Source organism: Schistocerca piceifrons, chromosome X, assembly GCF_021461385.2.
Source record: "Schistocerca piceifrons isolate TAMUIC-IGC-003096 chromosome X, iqSchPice1.1, whole genome shotgun sequence".
Taxonomy (NCBI): domain Eukaryota; kingdom Metazoa; phylum Arthropoda; class Insecta; order Orthoptera; family Acrididae; genus Schistocerca; species Schistocerca piceifrons.
In genome coordinates this window covers 530434044-530450819 of record NC_060149.1, presented here as the reverse complement: position 1 = coordinate 530450819, position 16776 = coordinate 530434044, and the positions used below count along the sequence as shown (strand labels likewise).

Sequence of the window (16776 nt, the reverse complement as noted above, 5' to 3'; positions counted from 1 at the left end):
TGATAGTCATTAAATGGAAAATGAAATGGCAATATCATAAACAATATTTACAAATTTACTGTTCTGGATCAAAATTTCCATTTAAATCACAGTACAACAACATCGATTTCACTCTCCCTCCAACATCAAACGTTATTACTTGTGATGAATTGTTACTGATTTCAGGCTGTGATTTACATAAATACACATTCATATGGTAATGGAAAGTCCTGGGTTAAGTGCAAGTAATGGAAGGAAGAGGGTTAAACATCCACCAATCAAGGGATGGGACAGTCGACAGAAACAGATACAAGATAGAAATTGTACTCATTATTCAAATGGTCATGGGCACTGAGCAGTCAACAGGGACATAAACAAGAAATGCCCCCCTTCAGAGTTAACTAATGCAAAACATTTACACACACACACACACACACACACAGGTAGCAATGGAACAGGACAAAAATGTGGCACTTGCAAGCTTGCCTTGTCAGAGCTACAGGATGTTGCATGGGGCATATAATGATGTGACAGAGTGGGTTGGGATGGGAGGATAGAACAGAGGACGAGGACAGTGTGAGTGTAGATCGATGGGGCAAAGTGGAAAGAGAGGTATGCGGACAGCTGTAGAGGTGAGTACAGGACAAGGGCTCACAGAGGCTGATGCCAAGAGGATTGCAGGATCAAATAAATACTTATTACACAATTGACAAAGAACCAAATATATCTACAATACTTACATACCTCCTAACATTACACATTAATTTTAAATGGAAAAAAATATATCTGAGATATAATCATCTTGAGGTTGAAGGTCTTCTGTCCATGTTTGCGTACAAATAGATTTGTTTTTGGAGGTGGTTCACCTTGAGCAAAATACAATTTCTTATTTTTCTTTTCATTCCCCACACATGTTTTGCTGAAGTTACAGCATCATCAGAGGATTTTATGTTATCTTCTTGTTGCCATATACTGTGGATTTATTGGATTTTATGTAATTCAGTGTAATTCTTTTGTTTCACAGTCATTTTTGCTCCTTTCCCCATTATCTTCACTGTGAAGGCCTGCACTAAGCAACTTTTTGTGTCATTGTTTACAAAAAACAGAAAGTTACTTAGTGGAGGCCTTCACAGTGAAGATAATGGGGTAACTGGCAAAAATGATAAACTGTGAAAGAAAAAAACTACATTGAAACACATAAAATCCAAAAATCTACAGCATTTGGTAACAATAACATAACATAAAACACACTGTAGATGTTGTAACTTCACAAAACAGGTCTGGGGAATAAAAAGAAAAATAACAGATTGTGTTTTGCTCATGGTGGACCCACTCCAAAACCAAATCTATCTGAGGTATAATATGAGCCTAAGAGGTATGTAAGTAGCTGATGTAAGTAGCTGACTGGTTGAAAATATACCTCTATGAAATTAAAGTTCATGCATTCATTAGTGAAATATTGCTGCAGTAACATATGCGTATGTTTATTGACTGATTCATTGTATGTATATGTACATGGAAAATGACATGCAGTAGAGTGGTATGTTTGGTGTTAGCTATATGAGATTAATAGCTTTATGTTTCATAGAAACATGTTACATTATCATATACTCAAATACACAACTTTGTATTCTCAATTGATGTCTTGTAAAAACTTGCCACTTTTCCTGTAGTACCCCTAAGCTCACGGTTACTTATTAGTGTGTAATTCACATAATCACATAATTACAATGTAACACTTTAGTATAATGCTGTTCCATAAGTGTTAGATAAGCAGAAGCACAAAGTAGCAACAAACACTACTGAAATACAAAACAAAATACAAGTTACAACAACACTGAAATGCAAATCTATTGATTGCTTTCAACAATGTCTTTATAAAACTCTTCTGCTCCTTCTGTTATGTTAAAACTCCTCCTAAATTCTAAGACATTCTTGTTGTTTTTCTTGCTGACTTGTTCTACTTTTCCAAGGTGGCTACTTTCCTCATTTCCTGTCTGCAGTTTCTAGATTTTTGCACCTCATCCTCTACAGCACTTCCATTAAGTTTCCAATACTGACAATACATTCTTCTTAGGATTTTCATGTCATCACTTGCTGAGCTGTTATTCTGAAAGGCATCTTAGATCACTGGGCTTGAAAGCCTTTGTTTACCAACATTTGTTTAGTATGTTGATGATGCCATGTTGTTCAAGAACTTCATAATATTCAGTCAGTGAAAGAACGTGTTCAAAAATAAATGAATTGCATTCAGACCATTTTCTGGCTGGGACACTGCAAGGTTTCTGAGGAAATTACAGTAGAGCAGAGACCACTTGGTTGCATTCTTTCAGTACTGTTTCAAACCAAGCATAAAAAGCAGTCCTTTACTTTGTCTGTGCTTGGGAATAAATCCTAATGCACAAATTGTATATAGAATACCTCACCTACAGAGAGCTTTGGTATTGGCTGGTTCTGTTGCATATCATGAAATACTTCAACCACATTTGGATTTTTCACGATTCATTATTGCATAGAACATTTTTGCACAGAGTTTGTGGCTAGTTATTAATTGTTTCTTTTTCTCTAAATCTTGTTCCTTTGGAGAATCTGTCTTTGGACAGCCCTGATGTTGCTTGAACTGTTGTGGCACATACAGATACAATCCAGCCATCATTTTTTCCCTTATGCTGTACTTTAACAAAGCAGTAATCTACCTTTTTGCTTCTTTCTTGGTGTTCCTTCTGCCTGATAGAAATGGATCAAACAGAGCCATGACCACGAGTTAATACCGTTGTGTAAACCACTAATTTATTTCTATTGCTGGTTGGTTTTGGTGGCAAGTGCTTGTCTCATTAATTTCCTACACAGTTATTCTCTCTTTAGGTCTCTTAGAAGCAAAACACAGTCTCCATTTATTGAATTTTGATTTGAATGGGTGAGAGCAAATATCAAGTTTTGCAAAAACCTAGAGTTTTCAACTACCTATAACAACAGCTTTTGATAAAACTATTTCAGCAAGTTCTCACTGTAACAAGCTTGATTTGTAACTACAAAAATCTAAATTTTTAACGACTGAGGATTTATCAACTTTTTAAAAAAGTCTTCTCAATATTGCTTGACAAATGTGAAATGGAAGGTCATTCACATATACGATGTGTCTCTTAAGAGGCACCAATCACATTTTGGCTGATGTTTTGGTAGATATCTGTGGTTACACTTTTGCACTGTGTAGTTGGAGTCAACCTAAACAAATACTGCTCATCACGTCTTTCATGCAATGTCCAGTGTAGATGGAAAGTGTCAGTTTGTTTCCTGTTACAGACAAAATGATTTTGAAAATGTAATTTTATTTGCCCATTCAATAGAGGGGCCTAATTAGTCTCCTTCAATATTCATTTCATTGGTATGAATTAACAGGAACAGTAAAACAGGAAGAAAAACCAGTACTCCAGCAGTGACAGTCATTGTGGGCCAGGGCAGTGCTGTCACTGGTGGTGTACTGGTTATTCCATGAGTTTTAATGTCCCTGTTAGTTCATACTGATAAAATAATAAAACTCCATTTTAAAAATAATTTTGTTTGTAACAGGAAATAGACTGATGCTTTCTGTTGTCATTGTATTTCACTTAAGAGATGTGATGAGTACTACTTCATTGGGCTGACTCAAGCAACACATGGAAAAAAAGAAATTGCAAATATCTGCCAAAACACCAGAGAAAATGTGTCTGATGACTCTTAGGAGAGACACCCTGAATAAGGAATATGTGTAGCTTCAAAACTGGACATTGTAGGGCTCCCTTCATGATTTCTCTTCAGTCACTAAATTTTTCTCTTCTTTCAACATTGTTTGAATTACTCATCACACTTTTTGCATTCTGTTTACTGAGTATGATTCCAACTAGTTGTGTGAAAAGCCATAAATTCCATAAAACTTAAGTTTTTCTAAGAGAGTAACATGATCTATGCAAGAAATGCCATGGAGAAATCACAAAACAAAAACTGTCAATATTTTATTATTTAGGGCATGAAATATTTGGTGAGTGAATGTGTAAACAGCATTCCCAGCCAAGCAGTCCTGTTACAATCCAAACTGTGATGTGCTAAGAAAATTGTTTCTTCTTAAATGTGAGAGCACTCCTGAGTATATTACTTTTTTTGAATATTTTGCAAAAAGATGTCAGTAAAGAAACTGGATGATAATTACTGAAGTCTTCCTTGTCATCTTTCTAATAAAGATGATTAACAACTGCATACTTTAATCTGTCTAGAAAAATTCCCTATGCCAGTGATGCATTACATATATCACTAAGAACAGTACTTATAAAATTAGAACAATTTTTCAAAATTCAGATGGAAATTCCATCAACACCACATGAACTTATGTTTTTTTTTAATTTTTATAGTTTTTTTAATTTCAGTAAAGGATGTTGGTGCTATTTTTAGCTGCCCACAGTTTTATAGAAATGTGTTTTTAATATATTCTCTTTCTTCTTAAACTCAAACATTTCATCCTACTTTTGCTACTATATTTAATACCTGCTACTTGTGAATTATCAGCCACAACAATATCATTTAGTTTAATTGCTATGGTATATTGTACACTGACTGGTTGTCTTGTCTCCCATTTCCCAATATTCCATACAGTTTTAATCTTATTATCTGTCAGGAGTGCATATTTCTGGACTTTTTAGTGACTTTCCTGAAAATGCTATAGTATGTTTTGTAGAATGCTAATAATATCAAATCTTTACTTATTCTATCCTCTATATCAGTTTCTCTTTTCCCCTTTCATCAAATTTTAATCTCGTTAGTTATTTATGACTTAATTACTTTCTTAATGACTTTGTGGATACCTATATAGTAAAGCTACTTTCAAATAGTAACACCAATATACTACATAATATATTGGATTTCAAATTAGCATCTCTTTCTACATATACCCCATCCCTTACAATCACTTTTAAATCAGTCTTCAAATATTATACTCTGTTATGATTAATAAGCCAGACTGCTCTGTATGAATGTGCCTAACATTCTACATTGTATATTTAAATTAATTGTGCATCATTATCAGAAAGTTCATTCTGAGCACCACGTATAAAAATGTTATTAATCAGAGTCCTGCTAATTTGCTACATGAGCTGGAAAATATACAACTGAAATCTGAATTGAAACAGCCACAAAATGATTTCAGTTCATTTTTCCTGTCACAGTCTTCTAAGAAATCTACACTGAAACCTCCACAAAGTAGCAACTGTTTCTTCTTCTCTGATAAGTAAGCCAATCAATGCATCTAGAAACATACTACAAGTAGTTTACATGTATCATATACAACTGTGTTCAAGATGGCAGAGAGTAAGGGGTTAAGTGAAGTTGTACCCCCAATTTTTATGAATTCTCATAAGTTATCAGGCATCAAAAGAGAAAACAAAAAAATACACTGAAGTGCCAAAGAAACTGGTATAGGCACGCGTATTCAAATACAGAGATATGTAAACATACTGAATACGGCACTGTGCTCAGAAACACCTATATAAGACAAAAAGTGTCTGATGCAGTTGTTAGATCAGTTACTGCTACAATGGCAGGTTATCAAGATTTAAGTTAATTTGAACATGGTGTTATTGTTAGTGCACAAGTGATGGGACACAGCATCTCTGAGGTAGTGATGAAGTGGAGACTTTCCCATACGACCATTTCACAAGTGTACCATGAATATCAGGAATCCAGTAAAACATCAAATCTCCGATATTGCTGCAGCCAGAAAAAGATCCTGTAAGAACGGGACCAATGATGACTAAAGGGAATTGTTCAATGTGACAGAAGTGCAACCCTTCTGAAAATTGGTGCAGATTTCAATGCTGGGCCATCAACAACTGTCAGCGTGCAAACTATTCAGTGAAATATCATCAGTATGGGCTTTCAGAGCCAAAGGCCCACACTCATGTACCCTTGATGACTGCACAACACAAAGCTTTATGCCCCGCCTTAACCTGATGTGATGAAGCAAGCTGGGATAATTTTAATTCCCCTCTTGTTTTGCCATCTGCCTCCTTAGAATTCATTTTTTTCAATTTTAGCTAATTACCATTAACATATGTGAATACTATCTCATTTCCATAAAAGAGAAAGGTTGGCCCTCAGTTTTAAAGAATATAAAACCAGATCTAATTTTGTGCTTAGGTTTATGTATGTAATTGATTTTTCTAATTTACTTTGACTATTCCTATTAGTATCTCTTGTTATAGGGAAAAATCAGTAACAGTTTCATAACTTGAATTCTATTGTTGACATGTAAATAAATATAAATTCTATACTAATTATAAACATTTGGAAGAAGAAATACTAGTAACCTTAAAGTATCTATTTGGCTCTATTCGAAAACATGTTAGCAAAACCACCCCAGAATTAATTCCAAAGTAATTAACAGTTTTGTCAAAAGTATTGTTTGCATAATGATATTTGTTAATCTCATGATTTAAGCAAATCATCTGGCCTAACTCTTCCAGTAGAAGTAACTGTTATGAAGACGCAACTTTTCATTGTATTCAGTTAATTTAATGAGTTAAGTTTTAATTGTAATTTCTGTAAATTTAACTTTAAACACTGTGTAGTTTCAGTAACTATTATTGTGATGATATATAAGGGCCCAATTTTTGGTCCAGAGACAGTCAGTCCACACTCAAGTTTTAAATGAAGAAATAGAGCAGGTACAACTGCTACACCAACATTGGACTGTTGATGACCGAAAATATGTTGCCTGGTTGGACAAGTCTTATTTCAAAACTGTATAGAGCAGATGGATGAGTATGGGTATGGAGACAGCCTCATGAATCCATGGACCCTGAAAGTTAGCAGGAGCTATTCAAACTGGTAGAGGCTTTGTAATGGTGAGAGGCATGTCCAGTTGTAGTGACATGGGACCCCTGATACTTCTAGGTACAACTCTGACAGGTGACACATACACAAGCATCCTGTCTGACCACCTGCAGCCATTCATGTCCATTGTACATTCCAATGGACTTGGGCAATTCTAGCAGGACAATGCGACACCCCACACATCTAGAATTGCTACAGAGTGGCTCCAGAAACACTCTTCTGAGCTTAAACACATCTGCTGGCCAATAAACTTCCCACACATGAACATTATTGAGCATATCTGGGATGCCTTGCAACGTGCTGTTCAGAAAAGATCTCCACCCTCTCATACTCTTACAGATTTATGGACAGCCCTGCAGAATTCATGCTGTCAATTCCCTCCAGCACTACTTCAGACATTAGTCGAGTCCATGCCATATTGTGTTATGGCACTTCTGTGTGCTCGCGGGGGCTCTATGCAATATTTGGAAAGTGTACCAGTTTCTTTGACTCTTCAGTGTATAACAACAGTTGTCCACAAAGTTCCAAGTCTTGTGCTACACACACACACAAATCCATCCAATACAGGATGTAAGCATGTAATGTGATGAGCACATTGACAAATCCAAACTCATTGAAACTACAAACTCACTGCACGAAATTGTGTGCAGATCAATGGAGGAAGCAAAGCACTGGCTGATAGGCTGAAAACACTGAAAGTGAATGTAATAAACTAAAGACCACCAATTTAGCCAAAAGCAGAAGTAACAAAGGAAAAACGTATACATGGATCTCTATGTTACTACACTCCTGGAAATTGAAATAAGAACACCGTGAATTCATTGTCCCAGGAAGGGGAAACTTTATTGACACATTCCTGGGGTCAGATACATCACATGATCACACTGACAGAACCACAGGCACATAGACACAGGCAACAGAGCATGCACAATGTTGGCACTAGTACAGTGTATATCCACCTTTCGCAGCAATGCAGGCTGCTATTCTCCCATGGAGACGATCGTAGAGATGCTGGATGTAGTCCTGTGGAACGGCTTGCCATGCCATTTCCACCTGGCGCCTCAGTTGGACCAGCGTTCGTGCTGGACGTGCAAACCGCGTGAGACGACGCTTCATCCAGTCCTAAACATGCTCAATGGGGGACAGATCCGGAGATCTTGCTGGCCAGGGTAGTTGACTCACACCTTCTAGAGCACGTTGGGTGGCACGGGATACATGCGGACGTGCATTGTCCTGTTGGAACAGCAAGTTCCCTTGCCGGTCTAGGAATGGTAGAACGATGGGTTCGATGACGGTTTGGATGTACCGTGCACTATTCAGTGTCCCCTCGACGATCACCAGTGGTGTACGGCCAGTGTAGGAGATCACTCCCTACACCATGATGCCGGGTGTTGGCCCTGTGTGCCTCGGTCGTATGCAGTCCTGATTGTGGCGCTCACCTGCACGGCGCCAAACACGCATACGACCATCATTGGCACCAAGGCAGAAGCGACTCTCATCGCTGAAGACGACACGCCTCCATTCGTCCCTCCATTCACGCCTGTCGCGACACCACTGGAGGCGGGCTGCACGATGTTGGGGCGTGAGCGGAAGACGGCCTAACAGTGTGCGGGACCGTAGCCCAGCTTCATGGAGACGGTTGCGAATGGTCCTCGCCGATACCCCAGGAGCAACAGTGTCCCTAATTTGCTGGGAAGTGGCGGTGCAGTCCCCTACGGCACTGCGTAGGATCCTACGGTCTTGGCATGCATCCGTGCGTCGCTGCAGTCCGGTCCCAGATCGACGGGCACGTGCACCTTCCGCCGACCACTGGCGACAAAATCGATGTACTGTGGAGACCTCACGCCCCACGTGTTGAGCAATTCGGTGGTACGTCCACCCGGCCTCCCGCATGCCCACTATACGCCCTTGCTCAAAGTCCGTCAACTGCACATACGGTTCACGTCCACGCTGTCGCGGCATGCTACCAGTGTTAAAGACTGCGATGGAGCTTCGTATGCCACGGCAAACTGGCTGACACTGACGGCGGCGGTGCACAAATGCTGCGCAGCTAGCGCCATTCGACGGCCAACACCGTGGTTCCTGGTGTGTCCGCTGTGCCGTGCGTGTGATCATTGCTTGTACAGCCCTCTCGCAGTGTCCGGAGCAAGTATGGTGGGTCTGACACACCGGTGTCAATGTGTTCTTTTTTCCATTTCCAGGAGTGTATTACCTGTACTTTGATTCAGAGAAGGCATCTCCACAACTGAAGGTGTATTTTCATTTACCAATAACATTTTGGGAATGGCTTGAGAAGAAGACATTGCCTGTTGACATATTTTGTGACCTGTCTAAGGCCTTTGACCAGCATGCCACTACTGAATCTGAGGGAATATGGGCAACTGGCTCAAATCTTGTCTACAGGACAGACAATTACAATGTTTGCAGATGACACAAGTATTGTGATAGACAATAAAACATTCACCAACCTAGAGTTAAATGCCAGACAATTACTTGCAGATGTTCTGAACTAGTTCACAGTAAATTCTCTATCAATAAACCTCAGCAAAACCAATTACATTCATTTCCATTCTAATCACAAAAGCTCACAGGAGGTAAACACTGCACATGAGAGCCAGTAGATACAGCACATACACTGTTTGAAGTTCTTAGACGTTCATATAGATAGTAGGCTTAATAGGGAAGAGCACATCCACCAAACCCTGAAAAGACTTAGCTCAGCACCATTTGCAATGTGGGTAAACGCCAAAATCAAAGACATCAGCATCTCAAAATCTAACTACTTTGGTTACTTACATTCACTTACATGTTATGGAATAATCTTCTGAGACAATTCACCACTGTCAAAATGTCTTTGCAAGTTAGGAAAAGGTTGTCCAAATTTTGTGTGGAGTGTATCCAAGAACCTAATGTCATAATTTTTTAAGCAAATAGGGGTACTAACCACTGCCTCACAATATCCCTTTTCAATCATGACATTCACACTTCACAGTCCTTCTTAATATTAAATGAATGGTACATATGTGGTGTCTGTTCTTTTGGGCATGTTCAAAAGAACAGATACCTTGTTGATCCAGCAGCCACTATGGATTAAGGCACAAAGAAATTACACAACATTGGCTATTAGTGGGCATTGATTCAAATCAATGAGAAAAGTTGAAAATTTGTGCTGGACTGGGATTTAAACCCAGGTCTCCTGCTTATGAGGCAGATGCACTGACCATTGCACCATTTTGACACAGTGGTCATTGCAGTTGCATGGACTACCCTAGCATGCCTCCCACCAGACCCAAATTCTCAACTTCACCACACACTACTAATGTGATGCCACTTGCCCGTTATCCTCATTACTTGCGGCATTTTGCTGATTCCTGTAAGAGTTCAAGCCTGGTGTGCATTGGCACTGAGGAAACAAGGGTCGTCCTTGCCTTAATTACATACATAGACTGTGGTGTCTGTTCTTTTGGACATGTCAGTGCATCTGCCTAGTAAGCAGGAGACACAGCTTTGAATCCCAGCCTGGCACAAATTTTCAACTTTCTCAACTGATATGAATCAATTCTCACTCACAGCCAATGTTCTGAAAGAACAGACACCTCATATATATAATTAAGGTGAGGACAGCCTATGATCTCTTCAGTGCAGATGCAAACCAAAATCGAACTGTTGCGGGAATCGGTGAAATGCCACAAGTAATGAGGATATTGGGCAAGAGGCTACATAAGTAGTGTGTGGATAAGTTGAGAATTTGGGTCTGGCAGGAGGTGTGCTAGGTTAGCCCATGCAGTTGTGATGACCACTGTATATGTATGGTCAGCTCATTTAACTAGTAAGCAGCAGACCTTGGTTTGAAACCCAGTTCTGCACAAATTTTCAACTTTCCCCATTGATTTTAATCAATGCCCACTCATAGCCAATTCTGTAATTCCTTTGTGTCTTAAAATAAAGGAGTCTCTCCATCATCATAACACAATAAGGAAATGTGACATACACTATGATCAGAAAATTTTGTCTCTGGTGCAAAAAGGTGTAAAATATACAAGCACAAAAATCTTTGACAGTCTTCCAAGTAATATAAAATATCTATGGGGTAATAATATACTACTTAAAAGTAAACTAAAGGAGCTCTTGCTTGGAAAGATGAGTTCTTTAGCAGAGCAGTGCGGGGTAGCTGTGCAGTCTGAGGCACTTTGTCACGGTTCGTGCAACTGCCCCCATCGGAGGTTCGAGTCCTCCCTCAGGTGTGTGTGTGTGTGTGTGTGTGTGTGTGTGTGTGTGTGTGTGTGTGTGTGTGTGTTGTCCTTAGCCTACATTAGTTTTAAGTTAGAGTGTAAGGTTAGGGACCGATGACCTCAGCAGTTTGGTCCCATAGTACTTACCACAAATTTCCATTTTCTTTAGCAGAGATAGATAAGATTATTTTCCATGTATTTCTGTGTATTCCTGCTTTAATGTGATTTGCTGCTTTCATTACATTAATTATGTTCTGTAAGTCAAGAAGATGGTCTATTTTTACTGTATACATAATTTTAAGTGATATCTGAAAATTGTAGCTTAACCTCTGTTTGTGAGTGTAATTAGAACGCACTGATTGCCTTTTTTATTATTATTTTTTAATTTGTGTTCTTAATCTTTGTCTGTAGTCCTTAATGATATCAATATAATAATGAGTTAAATGTAAATGCTTGGTAATGCCTTGCATTACCAAGCATAAATGGATTTGTGGTATATGTATCACAGTAAATAAAAATAAATAAATAAATATAATATTTTTAAATGATTACAGTGTACACATAAAAGTAGTTTCTGGAATGTCCATTCACTTATACTGTTTGTAGACTCTCAGTAAGGTGTTTTAGAAGTTGTACACTTGAGTAGGGAGCATATTTTTCAGGAACTCTCAATCTGTGTGATACATTCAGCAGGCCTTTATTTCTTGTGTGGTATAAATGAACATCTGCTTTTTTTTCTAGTAATGTATTGCCTTTGATTAATGAAAGTATTGTTCTCTATATGTACATAGATGAAAAATTCAATACTTATACACTACTGGCCATTAAAATTGCTTCACCAACAAGAAATGCAGATGATAAACGGGTATTCATTGGACAAATATACTAGAACTGACATGTGATTACATTTTCATGCAATTTGGGCGGAGAGATCCTGAGAAATCAGCACCCAGAACAACTATCTCTGGCCATAATAACGGCCTTGATATGCCTGGGCATTGAGTCAGACAGAGCTTGGATGGCATGTACAGGTACAGCTACCCATGCAGCTTCAACACGATGCCACAGTTCATCAAGAGTAGTGACTGGTGTATTGTGATGAGCCAGTTGCTTGGCCACCATTGACCAGACGTTTTCAATTGGTGAGAGATCTGGAGAACGTGCTGGCCAGGGCAGCAGTCAAACATTTTCTGTATCCAGAAAGGCCCGTACAGGACCTGCAACATGTGGTCATGCATTATCCTGTTGAAATGTAGGGTTTTGCAGGGATCGAATGAAGGGTAGAGCCATGGGTCATAACTCATCTGAAATGTAACGTCCTCTGTTCAAAGTGATGTCAATGCAAACAAGAGGTGACTGAAATGTGTAACCAATGGCACCCGATACTGTCATGCTGGGTGATACGCCAGTGTGGTGATGACAAATACATGCTTCCAATGTGTGTTCACTGTGATGTCACCAAACACGCATGCGATCATCATGATGCTGTAAACAGAACCTGGATTCATCCAAAAAAAATGACGTTTTCCCATTCGTGCACCCAGGTTCGTCATTGAGCACACCATCACAGGCGCTCCTGTCTGTGATGCAGCATCAAGGGTAAATGCAGCAATGGTCTCCAAGCTCGTAGTCCATGCTGCTGCAAACATCATCGAACTGTTCGTGGAGATGGTTGTTGTCTTGCAAATGTCCTCATCTGTTGGCTCAGGGATCGAGACGTGGCTGCATGATCCGTTACAGCCATGCGGATAAGATGCCTGTTATCTCGACTGCTAGTGATACGAGGCCGTTGGGACCCAGCACGGCGTTCCGTATTACCCCCCTGAACCCACTGATTCCATATTCTGTTAACAGTCATTGTATCTCGACCAATGTGAGCAGCAATGTCACGATATAATAAACCACAATCGTGATAGGCTACAATCCGACCTTTATCAAAGTCTGAAACGTGATGGTTCTCATTTCTCCTCCTTACACGAGGCATCACAACAATGTTTCACCAGACAATGCCGGTCAACTGCTGTTCGTGTGTGAGAAATCAGTTGGAAACTTTCCTCATGTCAGCACGTTGTAGGTGTTGCCAACGGCGCCAACCCTGTGTGAATGCTCTGAAAAGCTAATCATTTGCATATCACAGCATCTTCTTCCTGTCGGTTAAATTTCGTGTCTGTAGCACGTCATCTTTGTGGTGTAGAAGTTTTAATGGCCAGCAGTGTAGATTATGAAAGACAGTTCTGTATAAAAGTCTGTTTGTTTTTAATTCAAAATTGTCCTAATGCTCTTTTTTGCAGTACAAAAATTCTTTTTCTGTTGTTGCTGCTTTAATTTCCCCAAACAGTAATTCCATACTGTAAGTATTTCCAGGGACAGATGTGAACTCTGGCAACAACTAATTCATTATGAACTGCAAATTAAAACTGAAGAAATTACAGAAAGGTAGGAAATTAAGGAGGTGGGGCCTGGATAAGTTGAAAGAACCAAAGATTGTTGAGATTTTCAGAGGGAACATTAGGGAATTATTGACTAGAACAGGGGTAAGAATACAGCAGAAGATGAATAGGTAGCTTTGAGAGATGAAATAGTGAAGGTAATAGAAGATCATATAGGTGAAAAGACGAGGCCTAGTAGAAATCCTTGGATATCACAGGAGATACTGAAATAACTAATGAAAAGAGAAAATATAAAAATGTAGCAAATGAAGCAGGCAAAAATAAATACAAAGTCTAAAAAATGAGATTGACAGGGAGTGCAAAATAGGTAAGCAGGAATGCCCAGAGGACAACTGTAAGGATTTAGAAGCAGTTGTATGACTATCAAGTACTCAGATGGAAAACCAGTACTAAGCAAGGAAGGGAAAGGTGGAAAGAACATATAGAGGGTCTATACAAGGGGGAGTAACTTGACGGCAATAATACAGAAAGGGAGGGGGATGTAGGTGAAGATGAGATGGGAGATACAATATTGTGAAAATAATGTGACAGAGCACTGGAAAACCAAAGTAAAAGCAAGGCCCCTGGAGTAAACGACATTGCATCACAACTACCAATAGCCTTATGAGAACCAGCCATGACAAAACTCTTCCATCTGGTGTTTAAAGTGCATGAGACAAGCAAAATATCTCATCCTTCAAGACGAATGTAATAATTCCAGTTACAAAGACAGTAGGTGCTCTTGGATGTGATACATGTTCTGTGCCATTCTGAACATCATGAAAATACAAGCAGAAGTAAAATGTAAGGGACTAAAGACTAGAATCATTTTCATTTAGAGTGAACATGTAAAAAAGGAGAAGTTGCAACATATGTAAAAGTTGGACACAAATAAAAAAATATCAAAACAAGCAGCTTTTGTGCAGATCAAAACCTATAAGCATATGCTTTTGAGTTTTCACTGCAGAATACTTCTTTTGTAATTGTATTTATTATGAAACAGCTTGCACATTACGCTACAAAAAACTCTTATGTCCAGTGTGGCATGCTCTATTTTAACCATTATTGGTGTTTTTACTGTGGTCTTCAGTCTGAAGACTGGTTTGATGCAGCATAACTACTGCAATCTATGTCCTAAATCTGCTTACTGTATTCATCTCTTAGTCTCCCTCCACTATTTTTACAGTCCACATTTCCCTCCAATACTGCTTGACACAGTCATGTTAATTTAATATGTAGGTGTAACACTGCAGAGTAATATGAAATGGGATGAACATGTTAAGGATTGTAGTAGGGAAGGTGAACGGTCAACTTTGTTTTATTGGTAGAATTTTAGGCAAGTGTGGCCCATTTGTGAAGAAGACCACTTACAGGACACTAGTGCAACCCATTGTTGAGTGCTCTTTGAGTGTTTTGGATCCACAACAGGTCAGATTGAAGGAAGACATTGAAGTAATTCAAATGTGGGCTGCTGGATTTGTTACCAGTTAAGCTCAAACAACATGCAAGCAGTATGGAAATGCTTCAGAAACTCAACTGTGAATCATTGGAGAGAAGGGACATTTCTTTCAAGGACAACTATTGAGAAAATTAGAGAATTGGCATTTGAGGCTGACTGCAGAATGATTCTACCGCTGCCAACATAAATTTCATGTACAGATGATGAAGATAAGATTAGAGGGATTAGGGCTTGTATAGAGGCATAAAGACAGTTGGTTTTCCTTTGCTCTATTTGCGAGTGTAACAGGAAAGGAAATGACTAGTAGTGATACAGTGTACCCGCTACCACACACCATATGGTGGCTTGCAGAGTATGTATGTAGATGTAGATCACTTCAGAATTTTCTACACCTTCTAGACATACAAGAAACTCATCTATCTAGTTTTTCAGCTCCCTAGTGTTCTGATGAAACAAACTACTTTAATTTACAATGAAATGAATGTGGTACAGAGTGCTGAAGTCTTCCTTAGCTTCTAATTTCTAGCATGGATCCCTGTGCAGCCAACAAGTCTGTGTGAACAGAATAGCCCTTTTCCTCTTTATGTACTGATACTGATGAATTTTTCTCCAGGTTGTCCTAAAAATACACCCTTTCAAGAATGTATTGGGGTGTTTTGACTGACCCACACATACTTTTGACCAGTGTACTGGTTTAGGTTTAGAACATGGAAATTCTAAAAGTGCTCATCAACAACTTCAACTTTGTAGGTTCCAGCAACTCTGAGATTCACAGTGCTGAGTTACTTTGAGATTTAAAAGGAAATTTTAAATTTAACTTAACCTAGGTATCTGTGACATCTGTTACATGAAAGTGTGTTACTTATATTCAAGAAAATAACAATAGTAGGTGTTACATTAATGGTGTCTGCCTTTATTTACAATTATGCTGTGAAATGGAAGCAGAGCTACCAACTAATAAGATAATATAATGTAATAATAATAATAATTATTATTATTATTATAACTGTCCTCTAGGACCATACACTATGAGAAATAATTACCTGAACATGCATGCTGTGGCACTATGTCAAAGATGCTCTCCATATTTATGTAAACTATCCACAGCATCTTCCTAATACTTATTACATCTTGTTAGCACCTTGTATAATGTGGAGTGGAAAAACATGTATTTGTTTACAGCATGGTGTCTTATTCAGGTTTTTAGTTTGTTGAGGTGAGGAGGAGGCAGAATAGCAGGCAGTCTGCATTTGTAAAATACTGGTTTCAGTATCTATAGGTACATGCTTACTTAACAATTATTGACAATTTTAACATAGGCACAAGGCAAAATACAGCACTAAGACAATACTGGATGTACCACATATATACAACCTAAAGATAAAAATAGATAAACCTATGAGAATAACTAAATATAATGAAACTTGTATTGATCACATGGCAACAAATATTCTTTCGTGCTACTATGACACACAGGTAATAAACCCCATGCCAGTAGACCATTTTTCAATCATTATAGATATTAACATAAGGACTGATGGAAGTGAGCAGAAGATATGGGGGCTAAAAAAGGCAAATTAACTCACAAAACCTAATTCAGTTAAAAAAGATGTTAATGGTAGAAAAAAGGGAAGTAGTATATGGAGACAATGATGAAGATGCTAGATGGGATCAGTTTTTTCTTTATTTACTTACTGCTATAATGTTACATGTCCTGTCAGTAGAATAGTAAAAGAAAGAAAAGCTTGGTGATTGGAGAGGTACTCGTTGGAAGAAATCAAGTGAAAATGTGTTCTGATCCCTCTAAGCAAAGAAA

General features: G+C 38.6%; 1 protein-coding gene across 2 annotated transcripts in view; it reads right to left on the bottom strand.

Annotated features, from left to right (window-relative positions):
* Positions 1 to 16776, bottom strand: part of LOC124721995 (1-acyl-sn-glycerol-3-phosphate acyltransferase alpha) — a 334826-nt gene that overhangs the window by 22428 nt on the left and 295622 nt on the right. The gene's annotated exons all lie outside the window — the stretch shown is intronic.